The sequence below is a fragment of the Argentina silus genome, assembly GCF_951799395.1.
Source record: "Argentina silus genome assembly, chromosome: 3".
Taxonomy (NCBI): Eukaryota; Metazoa; Chordata; class Actinopteri; order Argentiniformes; family Argentinidae; genus Argentina; species Argentina silus.
Genome location: NC_139657.1, coordinates 15,128,147 through 15,145,386, shown reverse-complemented (window position 1 = coordinate 15,145,386; position 17,240 = coordinate 15,128,147).

Below are 17,240 nucleotides of genomic sequence, written 5' to 3'. Positions count from 1 at the left end.
GGAGAGGTTTGCCAAATCAGGGTTGATTTGATGAATAGTTAGCAGGTGTTTCTCAGTCCCACTGACACATATTAATCTTGTGCATAAGCAAAGGGGAGGGAGAGAGGCCACATACAGCGAACAAAGCCATCATTCATAAGATCCATGCTTGTCTATGCTGACAAGATAGAAAAGGTAAAGGAGGGCTCTCTTACCTCATGGAAAATGTGAGGTGCACTCTGTTCACAAACACTCTCTTTAAGCTACCCAAAGGTGTATAATTGATGGCATCAACCCTCCATCATTTAATTGTGGGCAGAGAGGAGAGAGAAAGAGGGGAGAGCCTCAGGTGGCAATACCAACTTAATATGCTGCGACTTTGATTTATTGCCCGATAATCACCCACATAATCCTCTGTGAAAAAAGGGATTATTTTTGCCAGCTGGCCTTTCATGTTTATTTAACTAGACACAGCTCCCACATCAATGGCACCACAACCTATAAGGTTTCTTGTAAAACTTTGATGACCCAAGCTACTCTCGTCAATGCATGATTGTCTTTATCTAGACAGTTACGGTATCCACAATAGAATTGTTGTCAAAAACATGTTTGTGATTGTGTTTATCTAATGGTTGTTTTTTTTGCTTCTGGTTATTGTCCTAGTCCTTTTTTTGCGAAAACCGGGCAGTCCTATAAACTGCAGGTAATTAATTTGCAGGTAACTTTGGCACCTGTAGAGTATTAAACCTGTCTGTGGATGGAGCCTCTTTCTATTCTATTCTGTGTCTGCATTCATTCTTAATAGGATAGTGGGAGCAGGAGAGCTTCCTACTCTTTTGTCCATTATCATTTTACATGACACATAGGGAGATAAGCATCTCCAACACTGTCCCTTTCACATGTCCGGACTTCATTATCCCAGATTTATTCAGTGACTGTGTGGCTAGAAAATGACTGTAGAAACAGGGGCTCTTGAGTGAATGTGGATGGAAATAGCTATCCAACTTAATTAAGAGCAGTCCAGTGTCCTGGTCGATAAAGGGGTCTGGAATGATGGCATTTCTCACAGGAGCTTCATAGAGTGAATAATTGGATGTTTTAGGCAGAAAAACCAAATGATCTAGAAAATCTTCTCTCGCTTGGCCAATAAAACTAATTAAAAGTGAGTTGATTCAGTCCACTCACATGTGAAACTGATGTAGAGCTTTCTGATTGCCACTTGATTAGCACTGGAGCTAATTTTAAATGCATTAGATTGCTACGTTGTCGTTGGATATAATTGGATATAATGGGTTTATCTCTGGTGTCCATTAATTGATAGGAAAAATCAGCATTGATGAATGCAAATGTATGTGTGTTGGCTGTGTGTTGTAACGCTTGAAATGTTTGTATACTAGACACATACATTTTAGTTTGTTCCCACCAAATGGGAAATACTCATGGATGCCCCATGAATTTACTTCTTATTAGCTGAATTGTTATTCTGGACTAGCTTGCAAGTCTAGCGAGTTGAGTTGTACATTCAATTTTAATGAATTTAACTAGTTTCTATATATATATATATATATATATATATATATATATATATATATATATATATATATACAGTACCAGTCAAACGTTTGGACACACCTTCTCATTCAACGGTTTTTCTTTATTTTTATTATTTTCTAATTATGTAGTAAACAAAAAAGTGTTAAACAAACCAGAATATGTTTTATATTTTAGATTCTTCAAAGTAGCCACCTTTTGCTTCAATAACAGCTCTTGGCAAGGTGTGTCCAAACTTTTGACTGGTATATATATATATATATATAAAAAATCCAGTTATGTTGTGGTACTGTATATTTCTGTTCAAATTGCAATGAGTTGCAGTGTTTTGCAGTCACACAATGAGAAAACAATAGAATTCCAGAAATTAACAATTAAAGGTGAATCATGTAGTTTTGTGAATTGCTGCCCTCCCTGGCCACACTGAAAATCAAAATGTACATATGCTACATTTTCTAATAGTGGCAAACATGCATATCCTTGTAAACAAACAAAATGTACCCAAAAGCCAGTGCTCGAACTCGACACCAGATTTTAGAAAGCACTGTTTGGACCAAAACAGTGGACCTTTATCATGTGATCTCATTCCTTGATGGCCATTTAGCACTAATTGAAATCTCACAACTATATAGTGGACCTTTGAGGCAGTTATGCCATTTGAGGTTTTTTTAATTTTCAACATATAGTCATACTGTACAGTACATACGTACACATATTCAAGACTTTTACATAGCAACGTATCTGAATGTATACAGTATTACGTCATCTACTCATGAACTCTGCTACATAAGAATTCCAGAACTATTTAAGACAAATTGTTGGTTGTTTCAATTTGCTGTGAAAAATGATCCATCAGCTGTAATAATAATAATAATAATAATTATATGTGATACATATATAATTATATATGTAATAATAGCTGAGTACTAGGGCAGAGGACTCAATTGCATGACTCAGGACTCAGGCTTGATCCAAAAGAATAGTTTTACTATCAAAAGGGTTTGGTACACAGGTGGGTAGTCAATAGGTAGCGTATATCCAGAAAGGGGTAGGCAAAACAGAGTACGGTACACAGGTAGTCAATTCCAAGATCAAGGCAGATAGTCCAACAGGGAGAAGGCAAAAAGGCGAAGTCAAAAAACACTCAAAGATCAAAAACTAGAAATTAGGGATATTGCTGGGATGTATTGACATGGAGGCACAATAAACAAACTGGCAAAGAGACAGAGGAACACACAGACTAAATACACAGGGAATGATGGTAAGGAACAGGTGAAATCAATTGGGGCGGGGTAGACAATTACACAAGCGGGAAAATACACAAGGGCAGGTAATGAAGTGACAGAAACGAAAAAACAGCATGAGTAGAACAGGAATTAAATGAATAACAAAAACAAAAGACAAACAACACTCATGCACAGGACGGGATGTTACATCAGCAGCATTGTTGTTTTTCCAACTACCTACTACTACTATCTATTATTGCTCCCAGTGGTATTTTTCTTAACCTGATGGATAAGCATAGTCACTAGCACACAGCTTTACTCTCAACAAACCAATGACTGGAAATCGTCCTTTCAGATGGCAAGACACCAGCTCCAATATACAGTATGTGCCGCTATACTGTAGTACCACTGTAAGGTGCTCTTATAAATGTATAGTAATGCTGTTAGTACTCTGGTAATACTATTTGAATACCTGCTTTACGAGTCCTTAATGTTTTTGCAACATTTGAAAAGCTCTTGACCATCCAATTATATTACTTGAGTACTTTTTTTACACAATTATTAGACAGGTTTTGGGCCTAACCCTAATGCACAGTGTTATCATTTAGTATTTTCAACTGGCCCCTACATAATTTACAAAACATAACAAAAAAGGCAACATTTACAAGAAGTGTAGTATTTCAAACAAGAAAATAGGTTTAGATACCCAGCCTGGCTGTGGCTGGAGGTCAGCACCATTGCATTTATATTTAACAAAGATGGAAGCAGAGGAAACAACTCCCCATTGTGGTAAGTAATACTGTATCCTGGGTCAATCTGGGGGTCAAATGAGGAAGTGTTGCAAGGGGGGGAAATGCATTTGCTAGGAACATGATGTATAGCACCGTACATGGGACTCAGCAGTCAAGGTCAGCCAAACGAAACATGAGTCCTCTACTCTAATCCCCCGTAATAACATAAGCCCTCTTCTCACCCCACCATTGTCATGAAGTGGTTGTATTGATCTGCTCAACCTTGAGCCTATCAATACCATACATCAATGTATCCATTTGTCTCATTGGTACATTCTCCTGGGAAATTTCAGTTCATATTTCAATACTACTGCCTTTTTTCCATTTTGTGTGCGACTTACACCAGTTGATTTATAGTGATTTAAGTATACTTCAGATAAACTGGGTTATGTTGACATAAAAAGGTCCTACTCTTTGACCTTTACAACACGTTATGACACATTTTAGCACATGTACAGTAACCAGACACTGTTACTTTGCACAGGTCATGCCATAATACCCAAGTTTAGGTAGCTTAGATCTTGGCAGTAGATGTAATAATAGTCCACCAATTGTTGTCATATATTGTAGTAGCTAACGTAGACCATAGAAGAATGTCCCAATATGATGTAACTCAGTCCCAAACACTGTAGACACCATGGAATAAACTGTATGTTAGCCTGGCCTGGGGTAATGGGGTATTGTCTCTACTGTAGGATTTATGGTGACTTTTTTTTTATGGAGAACTTTTGGAGAACTGACGACGGGTGCATGTCTGTCTTCGCAGACACTGTCACAGAACCGCGTTGGTAAAATGATGCGATTCCTGCGTTTTGATGATAAGGACATGAGACCCATGTGCAAGGAGACCGACACATTTACAGACACTTAGAACACTTTTGTGCATAACTTGATTGCTTGTTCACTTGATTAAGATCATTGTTGATGAGGAATTGTTTCCAAATAAAATGTGGTGCTGCTTTACGCAGCGGCCAGCAGGTGAGTGAGTGTCTGAGAATGTGGTGATGAAACTGATGGAGCCTTTCCTGAGCAAAGGAAGAAATGTGACCATGGACAACTTCTTTCCATCAATTTCCCTGGCAAACAAGTTGATTGCAATGAAAACGAGTTTGGTCGGAACGATGAATAGGGCGAGACGGGAGCTTCTGCCCTCTGTGCAGAACTCCGCAGCATGGGGAGAGCTTCTCTTAACATTGATGATGAAGTGACAAAGCGACCCTCGCGATTTACAGATATACTGTAAGCCAGAAAGAACATCTACATTCTCAGCACCATGCATCCCATGGTGGCCACTGGCAGTGATCCAGAACGAAAACCAGACCTGTGGTGACCTACTACAATTGCACAAAGGTATGCACCTGCCATTTGTCTATACTGTAGGCTACATGCACTGTGCGTATCTATTGTACCGAATGTTGTCATTTACCACTTTAGGAAAATAATACTAACTACAGTGACCTGCATAATTAATGGCCAGCGAAGCATTTTTTCTTCTTTTGGCTACACATCAAATGTTTGGATTTGAAATCAAACAATTAATGAGGTTTATTTTATTTGATGGTATTTGTGTACATATTGGTTTCACCATTCAGAAATTACATCACTTTTTATGCATAGTCCGCCTATTTTAGGGTAACCAAAAGTAATAGGACAGATGTATCAAATGTCCAAATTAAGCACTCATGTTTAGCATTTGGTGGACAATCCTTTACATGTAATAACTGCCTGAAGTATGCAACCCATTGATCCCACCAGATGCTGGGTATCTTCTCCGGTGATGCTCTGCCAGGCCTGTACTGCAGCCATCTTCAGTTGTTTTGAGGTCGTTTTGCCTAAAATCTTATCAGGAAATTAAATGCATGTTCAACTGGATTTAAATCTGGCCAGTCAAGACCATTCCAGTTTTTGGCCCTGAAAAACTCGGTATGGCAGTATGTTTTGGGTCATTGTTTTAGTCTATGATGTAGCGCCATCCAATGAATTTGGAGGAATTTGCTTCCACTTGAGCAGACAAGATGTTTCTGTACACTTCAGAATACATTCTGCTTCTGCCGCCATGAGTTACAATCATCAATTAAGAAAAGTTAGAAATGGCAGCTGTACATGCCCAAGCCTAACACGCCCTGCAACATGTGTCACAGGTGAGGTAGTATGCTGTGAATCTTGGGCAGAACATTTTTCTCCAATCTTTCCTCTTGCAATCACTCTGGTCATTGATAATATTCATCTTATCTGTCCATAATACCTTTTTCCAGACCTCTGTGAGCTTTGCTTTTAGCAAACTGTAACCTGACCTTATTTTGAGGATAACTAGTGGTTTGCACTTGCAGTGAAGCGTCTGTAGTTTGGCTGGTGACATATTCTGCAGATGGTAGTCTCTGACACATTCATGCCTACCTCCTGGAGAGGGTTCCTGATTTGTGGGACAGTTATTTTGGGGTTTTTCTTAATTATGATGAGAAATCTTCGGTCATTCACTGTGGAAGTCTTCCTTGGCCTACCAGCCTATTGAGCTCACCAGTGCTTTTGTTTATTTTTAATGACATTCCAAACTGTTGATTTTTGCAAGCGTAAGGTTTTGGCTATGTTTCTGATTTTTTTTCTTCAGATTTTCAGCCTAATAATTGCATCCTTGATTTTCATTGACACGTCTTTCATCCTCATGTTGACAGACACCAATAGCAAACTCCAAAAGCATGGAATCAATACCACACATTGACAACTCTCTTATGCCTACATAAATTGATGCGACGGGACACACCCGATTTACCAGACTACCAATACCAGCCTTCACTGGGGTGTTAATTAACATGTGATGATCTACTGTATCAAATGCCTTGGTTAGGTCTATAAACATAGCAACACAGAATGATTTCTTATCAATAGCAACCATTATGTCATCTAGGACTTTCAAACTAGCAGTCACAGTGCTGTGCCTAGATTTTAATCCAGATTGCATAGGATTAAGGATATTGTGTGAATCTAGGAATAATGTCAGCTGATCAGACACTGAGGATTCCATGATCTTAGCTAAAGCAGAGAGATTTGAAATAGGTCTATAATTATTCAATTCAGTCGGGTCACCAGCTTTCAGTAATGGCGTGACATAGGCTTGTTTCCATAAGACTGGTACTTTGTGAGTGAACATTTAAAAATGACTGGTTCACTGCCTCCACTGCCAAGGACAAAGGCAGATTGCAGTGGATCATTCGGTCAGCCGAGAAGGTGCAACCTGCCAGCTGCAACCTGCCATCTCTCCTGGACCTGTTCCACTCCAGGACCAGTAAGAGAGCAGGAAAGATCATCGCTGATCCTTCCCATCCTGGTCACAACCTCTTCCAGAGACTTCCAACTGGCAAAAGGTTCCGGTCAATCAAGACTAAAACCTTGTGCCACCTAAACAGTTTCTTCCCCATGGCAGTGGGGCTCACAACCAAGCCCCCTGCCTCTGACTGCCCCCCCACCCTGTCACACAAACAATGCACTGACAGTGTAACTTATAATTATTTAAAATTATTCTAATTTATAGTATACATGCCCCACAACCATTTCAGCCTCTAGCCTCATTGCCATTAGTCTCACACAGCCTACAAGATGTATTTTTCTGCTGCTCTTTTTTGTACATTTGTAAATTTGTTATTGCTATTTTGTTAATACTTTACTATTTTGTAAATTTCTTGTCAATATTTGCTATTTGTTTTTTATGTCCATGCACCAACCTCACCAAGTCAGTTTCCTGTATGTGCAAATATACTTGGCCAAATAAAATAATTCTGATTCTGATTCTAAAGATTAAAAATATGGGTGACTGGTTTGGCTACGATTAATGCCACAGTTTAATAAAAATGGGTCAAGACCATCAGGCCCAGTGGCCTTCTTTGGGTCAATTGTTTGCAGGGCATGCAAAACTTCAGAAACCGAAAAAGGTGTACAGTCAAAGACAGGGGATGACAGGGTAGGGCTAGCTGGTACTTGCCTGTAAACTGTATTTTTTCCTTGTTGAGAATCATGACTTCATCAAATATATGACCAGCATTTTTAAAGTGATCATTGAAAGTATTTAACATATCCCTTTTGTCGGAAATAAAAGTATCACTGACTTTCAGTTTTTGTGGAAAACTGGAAACCTTCTTATTCTGTAGGGCTTTGGATTTCCTGGCTAAGGTGCATTGCCTATTTCGAGCATGAATGATGTCAGCGATTTCTTTAGACCAAACGAAGGATTGTCCCTATTTTTAATCCTGAATTTTCTAAGGGGAGCGTGCTTGTTGACAAACAATATGTAGCTCTATATTAAATATTTAGCTCTAAATCCTGATTTAACACAACCACTGCATTACTTTTGCATGGTATTTACTAATTCAATGATTACACTGAAAACACTAACATCAAACAATGGACGTCCCAAGGGCGTCAATCTGGAGGCTTTGGTTAGTAATGAGGGTTTGTAGTGTTAATCGATTGTCTTGTTTTCAAGAAAAGTGTTAGTGTTGATTGTATTTTACTTTAATGAACTTTGTGTACAATGTATGCTATGCTGTACAGTAGAGGTAGAAGATGTATCTGAGAGGAGAGTGAACTGGGCAGCCAGTGTTGATGTGATTCCCACAAGCAGTAGCGCTCGGATGGGGGAATAGACGGTGCATGCCATCAGAGCGTGCAACCCTAGTAGGGAACAGAGAACATGAGGCACCCAATATAGTTCCTCATGCAGCAGCAGACAATGCGTATTTCAGATGGGTCACAATGCAAATAATAATGATGTCAATTGTGAAATGGGTGAAAATGGTGTGTCAGGGGAAACATTATCTTAGGTCATTTTGCAACTTGGGCAGCAGATGGGTGCATCCAACAGGCAACAGTGCCCCCCAGCATTCATAACCCAGGTCCTTCCAACTCATTTTAGAGGGTACAACAGTGATATGGCCAGAACTAATGTCCTTTGTGACTGGAAGGTCCACATGCCCAGCTTGGCCTTGAATGCATTGACAGCACTGATCATGTATTTTTGTCTCTGTCTTTTCCCTGCAATTGGTGGTTGAGCTTGTTCAGTTTCCCTGTCAAATCTATGAGAAATCCCAGGCCCAACCACCATGCATCATCTAACAGCTCCTCATGCTCCTTGTTCCTCGACTCCAAAAATGATCTGATCAAAGTCAGCAAGTCAACAAATCTCTGCAGCACTTTGCCACAACTCATCTGCCACACATTAGAGTGGTGAATCAAGTCACTATATGCAGAATGAATCTCATCCAATAATGACTTAAATATGTGCTGCAGTGCTTTTGCCCGAATCGAATTAACAATTCAAGTGTCATTACATGGGACATGTCCACTACTTTACCAGCCAATCTTTGCTGATGAATCACACAGTGATAATTCACAAACTCTGGGGAATCGGGGCCATTACAGCACAGTGCAATAAATCCCGCTTGCACACCACGTATTGCGGGTGCCCCATTTGTAGTGACTGCTACCAGTTTATGAAGGGGAATGTTATTATCACGCACATACATTTTGAATTTGTTGTAGATATCCTCACCTCTTTTTTAGAGCTAAAAGGATAAGCCCTCCTTTGTAGTTGAATCCTTGAACGCCATATGAACAAACACCATCAGCTGTGCAGTGTCCGTCGTATACAATGCCTTCGGAAAGTATTCAGACCCCTTCACTTTTTCCACATTTTGTTGTGTTATAGACGGATTAATGGATTAAATTAAAATAATTTGTCATCAATCCACACACAATACCCCAGAATGGCAAAGCGAAAACAGGTTTTTAGAAATTTCAGTAAATTTATTAAAATTGAAATACAGAAATACCTCATGTACATAAGTATTCAGACCCTTTGCTATGACACTCTTAAAATTAGCTAAAATGCAAAAATGTCATCAACAAATCACTCAATAAGTTGAATTGAGTTCATCTTAATGCAAGGATAATAGTTCATGTAATTTTGGAATTAATATTTTTGTTTTTATAGGGTCTCACATTTGCATAGGAATCAATTACACACTGTGTGGATCAGGTTGGCATTACAAACTGAGCAAATCAGAAAGTACACTAAATAGCTTGTTGTCCGCCATTTGACGAGCCGCTTGGCGCCATTTTGTAACGTCATAGTACAATTTAATAGACAAATAACCACTGTAATCAAATTGTCAATGAAGTATTAGGCTATGAAACTGTGGCACGTTGACGTTTCTCCAGGGACTGTGGAGAACACAAAAGATGACGCAGTCCAGGAGAGACTGACGGGTGAGTTTCAAAGGACATTATTGATGTAGCCTCACATAGCCTCAACAGAATAGGCCAAATCCTGACTTAGCGGTTAACTCAAAACTGCTCTCCATCAGTCATTACACTCAAATGTTACCGTTGCCTGCCCACAAAATGACTATAATGGAATATCGAAGGACATTTATACTTTCCTCTTAGATCGAGTGCGATCTTTTCTAAGTCAATAGGCACTGAAGCTTGTAGTTAACAGTTGCATACCTGTTATAGAGCCTATGCACAATTAGAGATATTGTGGTATCGTTTGTCAAAAAGTAATGCCCGCCACAAAAATCTGGCCCTGTATCTCAAATGTGTCATCGAATTTGGAAATCAATAGGGTCCATGCATTTCATCTCATGCCTATTCTCTGCTATTTCGTTCTACAGTATGGATATTCTCCACTGTCTTTTTTATGAAGACATTATTGTTACTATGTACCCTACAATGTTGCAAGTGCTGAATTCAATAATATCATATCATGAAATCATTTTATGATATCTAAGCTTTATTAGACCTAAATTGTGGGTGCATAGTCCTTTGGTTGTCTGCTTACATTGAAGTTATTTTGAAAACACGATTTTCATTGTTGTCCAGAATGCCTCTGTTATGCTTTACACATAATAAGTTAAACAACAATTAGTCAACTTCTTTTTTTGACAAACCTGATGACCAGTAAAAATCAGTTGTTGTGAAACCCCGACGAGCTGGTAAATAATGTTAGCACACAAGGTAGGTTTCTTTAGAAATGATAGATTCAAGTTTAATATTTCCATTGTACACATCTGGATCATTTTGGCCCTAATTTGAACCTGAAACTGGGTTCTTTTGTGCATCAGCTGCTGGCCCAGGCGACAAGGCACAGGTGTGAAAGCGGCATCGGAGAGGCAATAATGACATTGCTGCTGGTTAATACTACCTGTGATTGATTTTTTCCAGTTCCAACAATGTCTCTGAAATTGGATTTTGTGCTCATGGTAATGTAGATGCCATCCTTCGGCTAGACAGTCCACCTTTCTCATAATGCATATCTGCACACCTGTTTTGTTGAGCTTGTTCTCCAGGAGATTGGGGGGGGAAGAGATTAGCCGAAGCACAGAGCCTTAAAGTGCCATCCTCTCCAAATGAAGTTCGGCTCCAAAGTAAGTGACTGTAATTTCTCAACTCCTCTTTTGTAACGACCCAAGCTGAATCATCTCCTGTCCATTGTTACAAAAATTAAGCTGGTGGAGATTTTCAATAGGCTAAATCCAAAGGAGACAAGAAGAAAGATATTTACATATGTTCCTACAATTGAAAGATAAAAGATGAGTTTGGTAAAGTACTGTAAGGCCAGTACAAGAGGTTTAAAAAACATGTAACACTGTTGTACTCGTTGCTTTTGCCCATGGTTTTAGGCCCAAGTAACAACACTACCTAGCTACTACATGAACATCTATCATGACAACAATGATGTTGTACTGTATGTCTGTCTTTGAGGATAATCAAGATGAGGTGACAGTGAGGTTGGGTCACCTGGATAGTGTGTGATTGTATGTCACCTAAATGAAAATACAGTATGAGAAGCAGGTTTACACTGCATTTTCCTTTGGTTGTGTCACATACTGTACAAGAACATGATGATTCAGTTCAGTTTCCCCTGCTCGTCAGAAGGCCGACTGCCTGTCAGCTTCCACCAACAAATATGACGATATTATGATGGGCAGACAGAGAAGATTTACAGATCTCCATGGGGATCCTTGACGTTGGGCACCATTTGCATTACGACTACAACATGGTGCTTCCAGGCCCCCACTGTGGAACAAAGTAGCCCTGTGTGATATAGCATTATTATTGCACTGACCAAGAGTGGTACAGTACAGTAGCTCAAATCAATTTCTATGGATGGTGGATAGCTAGACCAAGAACGTAAAGAACATGTTCCTGAAACTGCACTGGAACCCCATTGTTTCTCAGATTAAAGAGGATACTGTATCTGCTTTCAAGTATGAGAGCCGAACAACTCAGGTTGTACAATTTTGAAAAGTCACATGAAATCTTGAGTGACATGATAATATTCAATTGTACAGTAAAATTAGGAATTAACAACAATGGTTCCACAGATATGGAGTAATTATAATAAGAAGTCTGCTCAGTTAAAATAAGTCTGTTCAGTTATTATGCATGAGAATCTTTACAGAACATTATTTCTTCTCATCCCTACAGTAACAACAGTTGTCTATATAAAGGTATGGTATTTCTATCTGAGCTTAAATCAGAGCAGCGCAAACACCGCAGTGTGCTGTATTTCGACTGCAATTTATTTTGAAAATAGGTATGCAAATACATCAGCGGCAGCAGAATCCTGTATGCAGAACCTCATCAAACATTAATGCATCCTGTTTCAGATGGATTTTATTTTTTAAAGCAGTGTTTTCACTTGTAGCTGAGAGAGCTGCAAGACGCAGGGGACTGTTTGACATATTTCTGCAGCTCTGCCAGCTGCTGTACACTACCACTGAGTTATGTTGAAGTGCTGCATGTGGGGGTGGAAGTGGGAAAGGGAGGAGGGATATCGAGAGAGGGAAGGTGACTCACAACAGTAGCAGAGAATGTTCTGTCTTTTTTGAGCAAGGATGGGGCGAGATCGGGTCAGACAATAGATCTGGTTCTACACTGCTTACAACGAGTGCTAGCTTTCACGGTCAACATAAATCAATCAGCGTTGCTCCCGCAAATCAATCGATTAATCATCAGTGCCGGGGTCTGATCGAGATCAGGGGTGGAGGGGGGGTCACCGCTGAGGTGTGTGGGAAAAACTGGCTTGATTGCGTACCAGCGGAGGAAAAACAATGTGACCTCACAGCCTTGCTGCATCCCACCCATATCCCAGCCTTCAATCCCCTCCCCTTGCTCACAACGGCTAGCTCGCTCCTTCTGCCACTTATCAGACAAAGGCCTTCTATTTCTCCCGCAGCCCTAATGATCTACTAGCCGCGAGCGTGGAGTGTGGCTGGAATTTCAATTTGGCTCCCGTAGCAGACATTAGGTCCTTGGCAGCCCTAAACAACATACTGTACGCTAGGCCAGCCTGAGAGGCTGAATTATCCAGATCTGTTATCAAATAAAGGATTTGGCCATGACATCAGCAGCCTCTGATGTGCCTGAGGGGGATATTTTATTTTGCATTCTGATATGTAATTGCAACTTTTCGGTCAATGCTATCTATGCTGTGTTTGCAGTACGTACATCTTGCCCACACATGTACTCTGACTGGATATGTTTTTTGATAATGTTTGATCATTATCAAGAATATTTAGAACCAATATTTAGAACCATGTGGCCACACTCAGGTGCACTGAGCTCTGAGGGCCCTCAGTTATTTAAAGGCAGCCTGTCATTTTTAAATCATCAAACAAAAATTCATCTAATTTCTCAATCATCAATACAAAAATAAACTTAATATGAAAAAGACATTACATGATCATTACAATAATATTATTATGATGATCATGTAATGTATTTTTCACACTGAGGAATGTATTGTAACGACCCTGTGTAAGGCCCGTTAGCAGCTCCGCCAAGGGAGTTAACTCTCTTGGTGTTGTGGCTAGCGCGGCCGGTTTGTAAGCGGAAGGTTGCGAGTTCGATACCCGCTTAAGGCAAGCTGCTCTGCCCCGCCGTTCGTTACATTGGTGTCAGAAGTGGGATGGCGCCCGTGAGGCCATCGGAGAGGCGTGTCCACGTGAGAGACTTGTATAGTGAAGCGTGAGGGCACGCTCTCCCGAACGGAGGGGATAGTGTAACGACCCTGTGTAAGGCCCGTTAGCAGCTCCGCCAAGGGAGTTAACTCTCTTGGTGTTGTGGCTAGCGCGGCCGGTTTGTAAGCGGAAGGTTGCGAGTTCGATACCCGCTTAAGGCAAGCTACTCTACCCCGCCGTTTGCTACATTGGTGTCAGAAGTGGGATGGCGCCCGTGAGGCCATCGGAGAGGCGTGTCCACGTGAGAGACTTGTATAGTGAAGCGTGAGGGCACGCTCTCCCGAACGGAGGGGATAGTGTAACGACCCTGTGTAAGGCCCGTTAGCAGCTCCGCCAAGGGAGTTAACTCTCTTGGTGTTGTGGCTAGCGCGGCCGGTTTGTAAGCGGAAGGTTGCGAGTTCGATACCCGCTTAAGGCAAGCTGCTCTGCCCCGCCGTTCGTTACAGTATCTTTTTGTGGGGAGGTGTGTGCCTCTATGTCCAATCAATCACGCCAGCGTAAGGACTGTGCCTCGTGCAACACTCACCATTCTACCTCTTCGTCGTTTCCAAGCACGCTGCGCTGTCCCCGCCCGAGAGACAACCGCTGCTGCCATGAACGCTGACAAACGACTGACATCGTGAACTCTGTACCTGTAACTCTGAACCTGTATTTCCAACTCACTGCGGCGGTAGGAGGAGAGACTGTGGGACTCTGGGGCGTGAGTTGGAAACGGACGTTTTAATTCAATTTTTGTCTTAAAACTATGTGTAACCAGTGGGACCAATCGTAGGCTAATTGCACTGACACTCCCCCCTCAACTCTACATATAAGCTATCAGTGTAGGCATAGCAGGAGACAACGGTAGCCTGGGCCTCCCACAACTTCTTGGTTATGCTAGCCGGTGGCAGTAGGTTTGTTTGATCGTAGCTTCAAGAAGCGTGTTTGGGATCTCTGGTGGATTCATAGCCGTGCCGGTGACTGAGTGTATGCACGTGCCGAGTAAACGAAGGCAAGGCTACGACTGAGCGTTTCCAACAACCCAGGTGTTTCCCGACCTCCTTTTAAAAAGGATATGTGACTCTTGACCCTTTATGCCAGACTTTTACAAAGGAAACAGTTTTAATGCCCTAGTCTATGCGTTGTACTATGAATGTATCTATGTATGTATTGTTTCCCTTGATATGCTTAAGCTGATTTTGACTTTGAGAAACACCTGCCATCAGTTTGATGAGGAGGCTAACTGTACGTTTCTTTACAGATATTTGCATCTTTGCACATTGCTGTCAGCCGCTGTTCTTTGATGACTTTATTGTTAGGCTGCTATTTGTTTTTTAATATCTTGTAAATTGCCATTATTATATTGTCGAGTCATACGTGGCTAACCAGCGGTGGTCAGTCATAGAACCGGTTAATGTTGATTCAGGTTCATGTGGAGCTGGTTAGCCTAGTATTTCTCTTCTTTTTTTCTTTTCTTTTTTTTGAGGGGGGGGGGGTTGTTTATTCTCCTTATGTGCACCAACTCTAGATTTGCACTTATTGGTTACTAAATTTGCACTTATGGCTGTGCTTTGTGTGCGTGTGTATACAACTTGAGTTGAGCCCTGAGTTGGCTTATTTTGCAGTGATCTTTAAGGCCTTGTATGGCTCTTATACCTTGAGTTTGCCTGTTTGTAGTGATCTTTAACACAGTGTGTAAGGCTTATGGCCTTTTGTCACAGCTAGTTGCTGCAATCTTACGTCCAGCTGAGTACTCCATGTATGTCTTCCTCTAGTGGCCCTGGTTTGGTCCTGCCCAAGGTCTGATAGCCTGTAAAAGTTGTTTCTTTTTTTTTGTTTCCATTTATTGTTTATTATATGAATTAAGGATTTTAAATACTGTGTACTATTCTCTGAGCCAACCAGTCCAAAATAAAACTTTTTTACTTTGAAATCTCTGTTTGTTCACTTAAACTGAACATTTGCCTCTGGGGAAGTTAACATAAGTTACCTTTCGGGTCTCCCACCCTATATTTGGGAGTGGAGTTGTCACAGCATACAAGTAGAAGGCACTAGTGCCTTCTGCAGTTTACATATTATTGTTATGTTTTTGCCACTGAGTTGATTCATTTGATCTACAATTCCTTTAGGGCAACTCTAAGGCCAGAAAGTTATGTCCATCAGATGTGGTTAGCCTACTGTGTACTAATAAGGGCATACATTTCTTGTCTTATACCTACCTAAGATTTATCTGTGTGCAGGGATGTCACTTTGTTATGACTATATTGACCGTGAAGTGTGCAGTGGTTATTTTCCTTAGCACCATAGGAGTGTATTCTCCCATTTCAGTTGTTTTACAACCCCTTGATATCAGTTGGTTTCCGTTTGATATTGTGCTCCCTCACTGTGAAGTGTAGTGGTACATGTAGTTCCTCTTGTGCCCCCATCTATTCAGATTGTGCTTTTACCACTTATGCATGCTGTGTGCTGTGACTCTAGCTTCCCTGTACCGTTTAAAGCATTGATATTGTAGGAGGCTGAAATGTCTCAGTACATTGACTAGTCCACAGCTCATACTTTCTGCTTAGAGTATCCCCCCCTGAGCCTGTCGATCTTTTTAATGACTGATTATAACTCATGAATTTCTATTAAAGTATATTGTGTATTTTATCTAACCTGCCTATTGTTGTGGTACTTGGGGATCCAGAAAATGGGTATTTGAGAGGTGTGAAGAGGTCGTTAGTATAGTCGATTTGGGCTTAGCCCTCCCTCTCGTGACACCTGGTCTCTACAGTATTACTCTGTCAGTATTATTCAATGGCCACTGCAGCTCAGCAATCGTATGGTGTTGGGATTCATTTAGCATGTTCATTTTTGGTTACATCTCTCTTTTTTACATGTTAGAGAAAGACACGTTCTGCTTGTGGTCTTCATCACAAACACTGACATCAGACAAGCCATAAGAAATGTCAAAGGGCTAAAAAGAAAGAGAGTGAGATGTAACAGCAACCCAATAAAAGTTGAAAGCACTCGTCTTAGATGCCAGAGTGACACCTTGAGGAAAGGCCATGGGATATTAATGGAGAAGTGGTCACCTGAGTCCAGTGGTGACAGTCCCCAAGACTCAGTGTAACATTTAGAGCCTCTGCCCCCCCCCTCCCCAAATGCCTGCCGCAGGTCAAGATCAAGGACTTTTGTCCATTCTTGTAGGCCCCTTTGAAAATGAACAAGTGAGCTTGTTGTTTCCTTGCCTTCCCTCTAACTTTGTCATCTTGTCTTTTTCTCATTTCACACCGAAAAGGATTGGGTTGTGGAGTAGTACTATTTGAGTTCAAGCTTTCCCTCAGAGCAATAATGGCACATGTTGTGCTCCGCCTGCATTTTCCCTAATCACTTTGTGTGTGTTTGCAGTTTGTCTCCCTTTTCATCTTTTCGCTTCTCTTACAATACAGCTGATGCTAGGAGGCCTCACTCTGTCGTCCTTCACCTCATAGGAAATCCCACCACTGACTCTCTGATCATCAGTCTAACACAGTTTTTTTTTAATCCGTCCTCCCGCTCCTGCCTTTGAACCTGTTTACTCACAGATCCTCAACCTGCTGCACAGCCCCAGAGATAATTTATGCTAATTGATGACCGGTTTTTCCATCCTGACCCAGGGCAGTGATCATGATGGTAACTAAGCACTTACAAAAACACCACCTGTCACCCTGAAGACA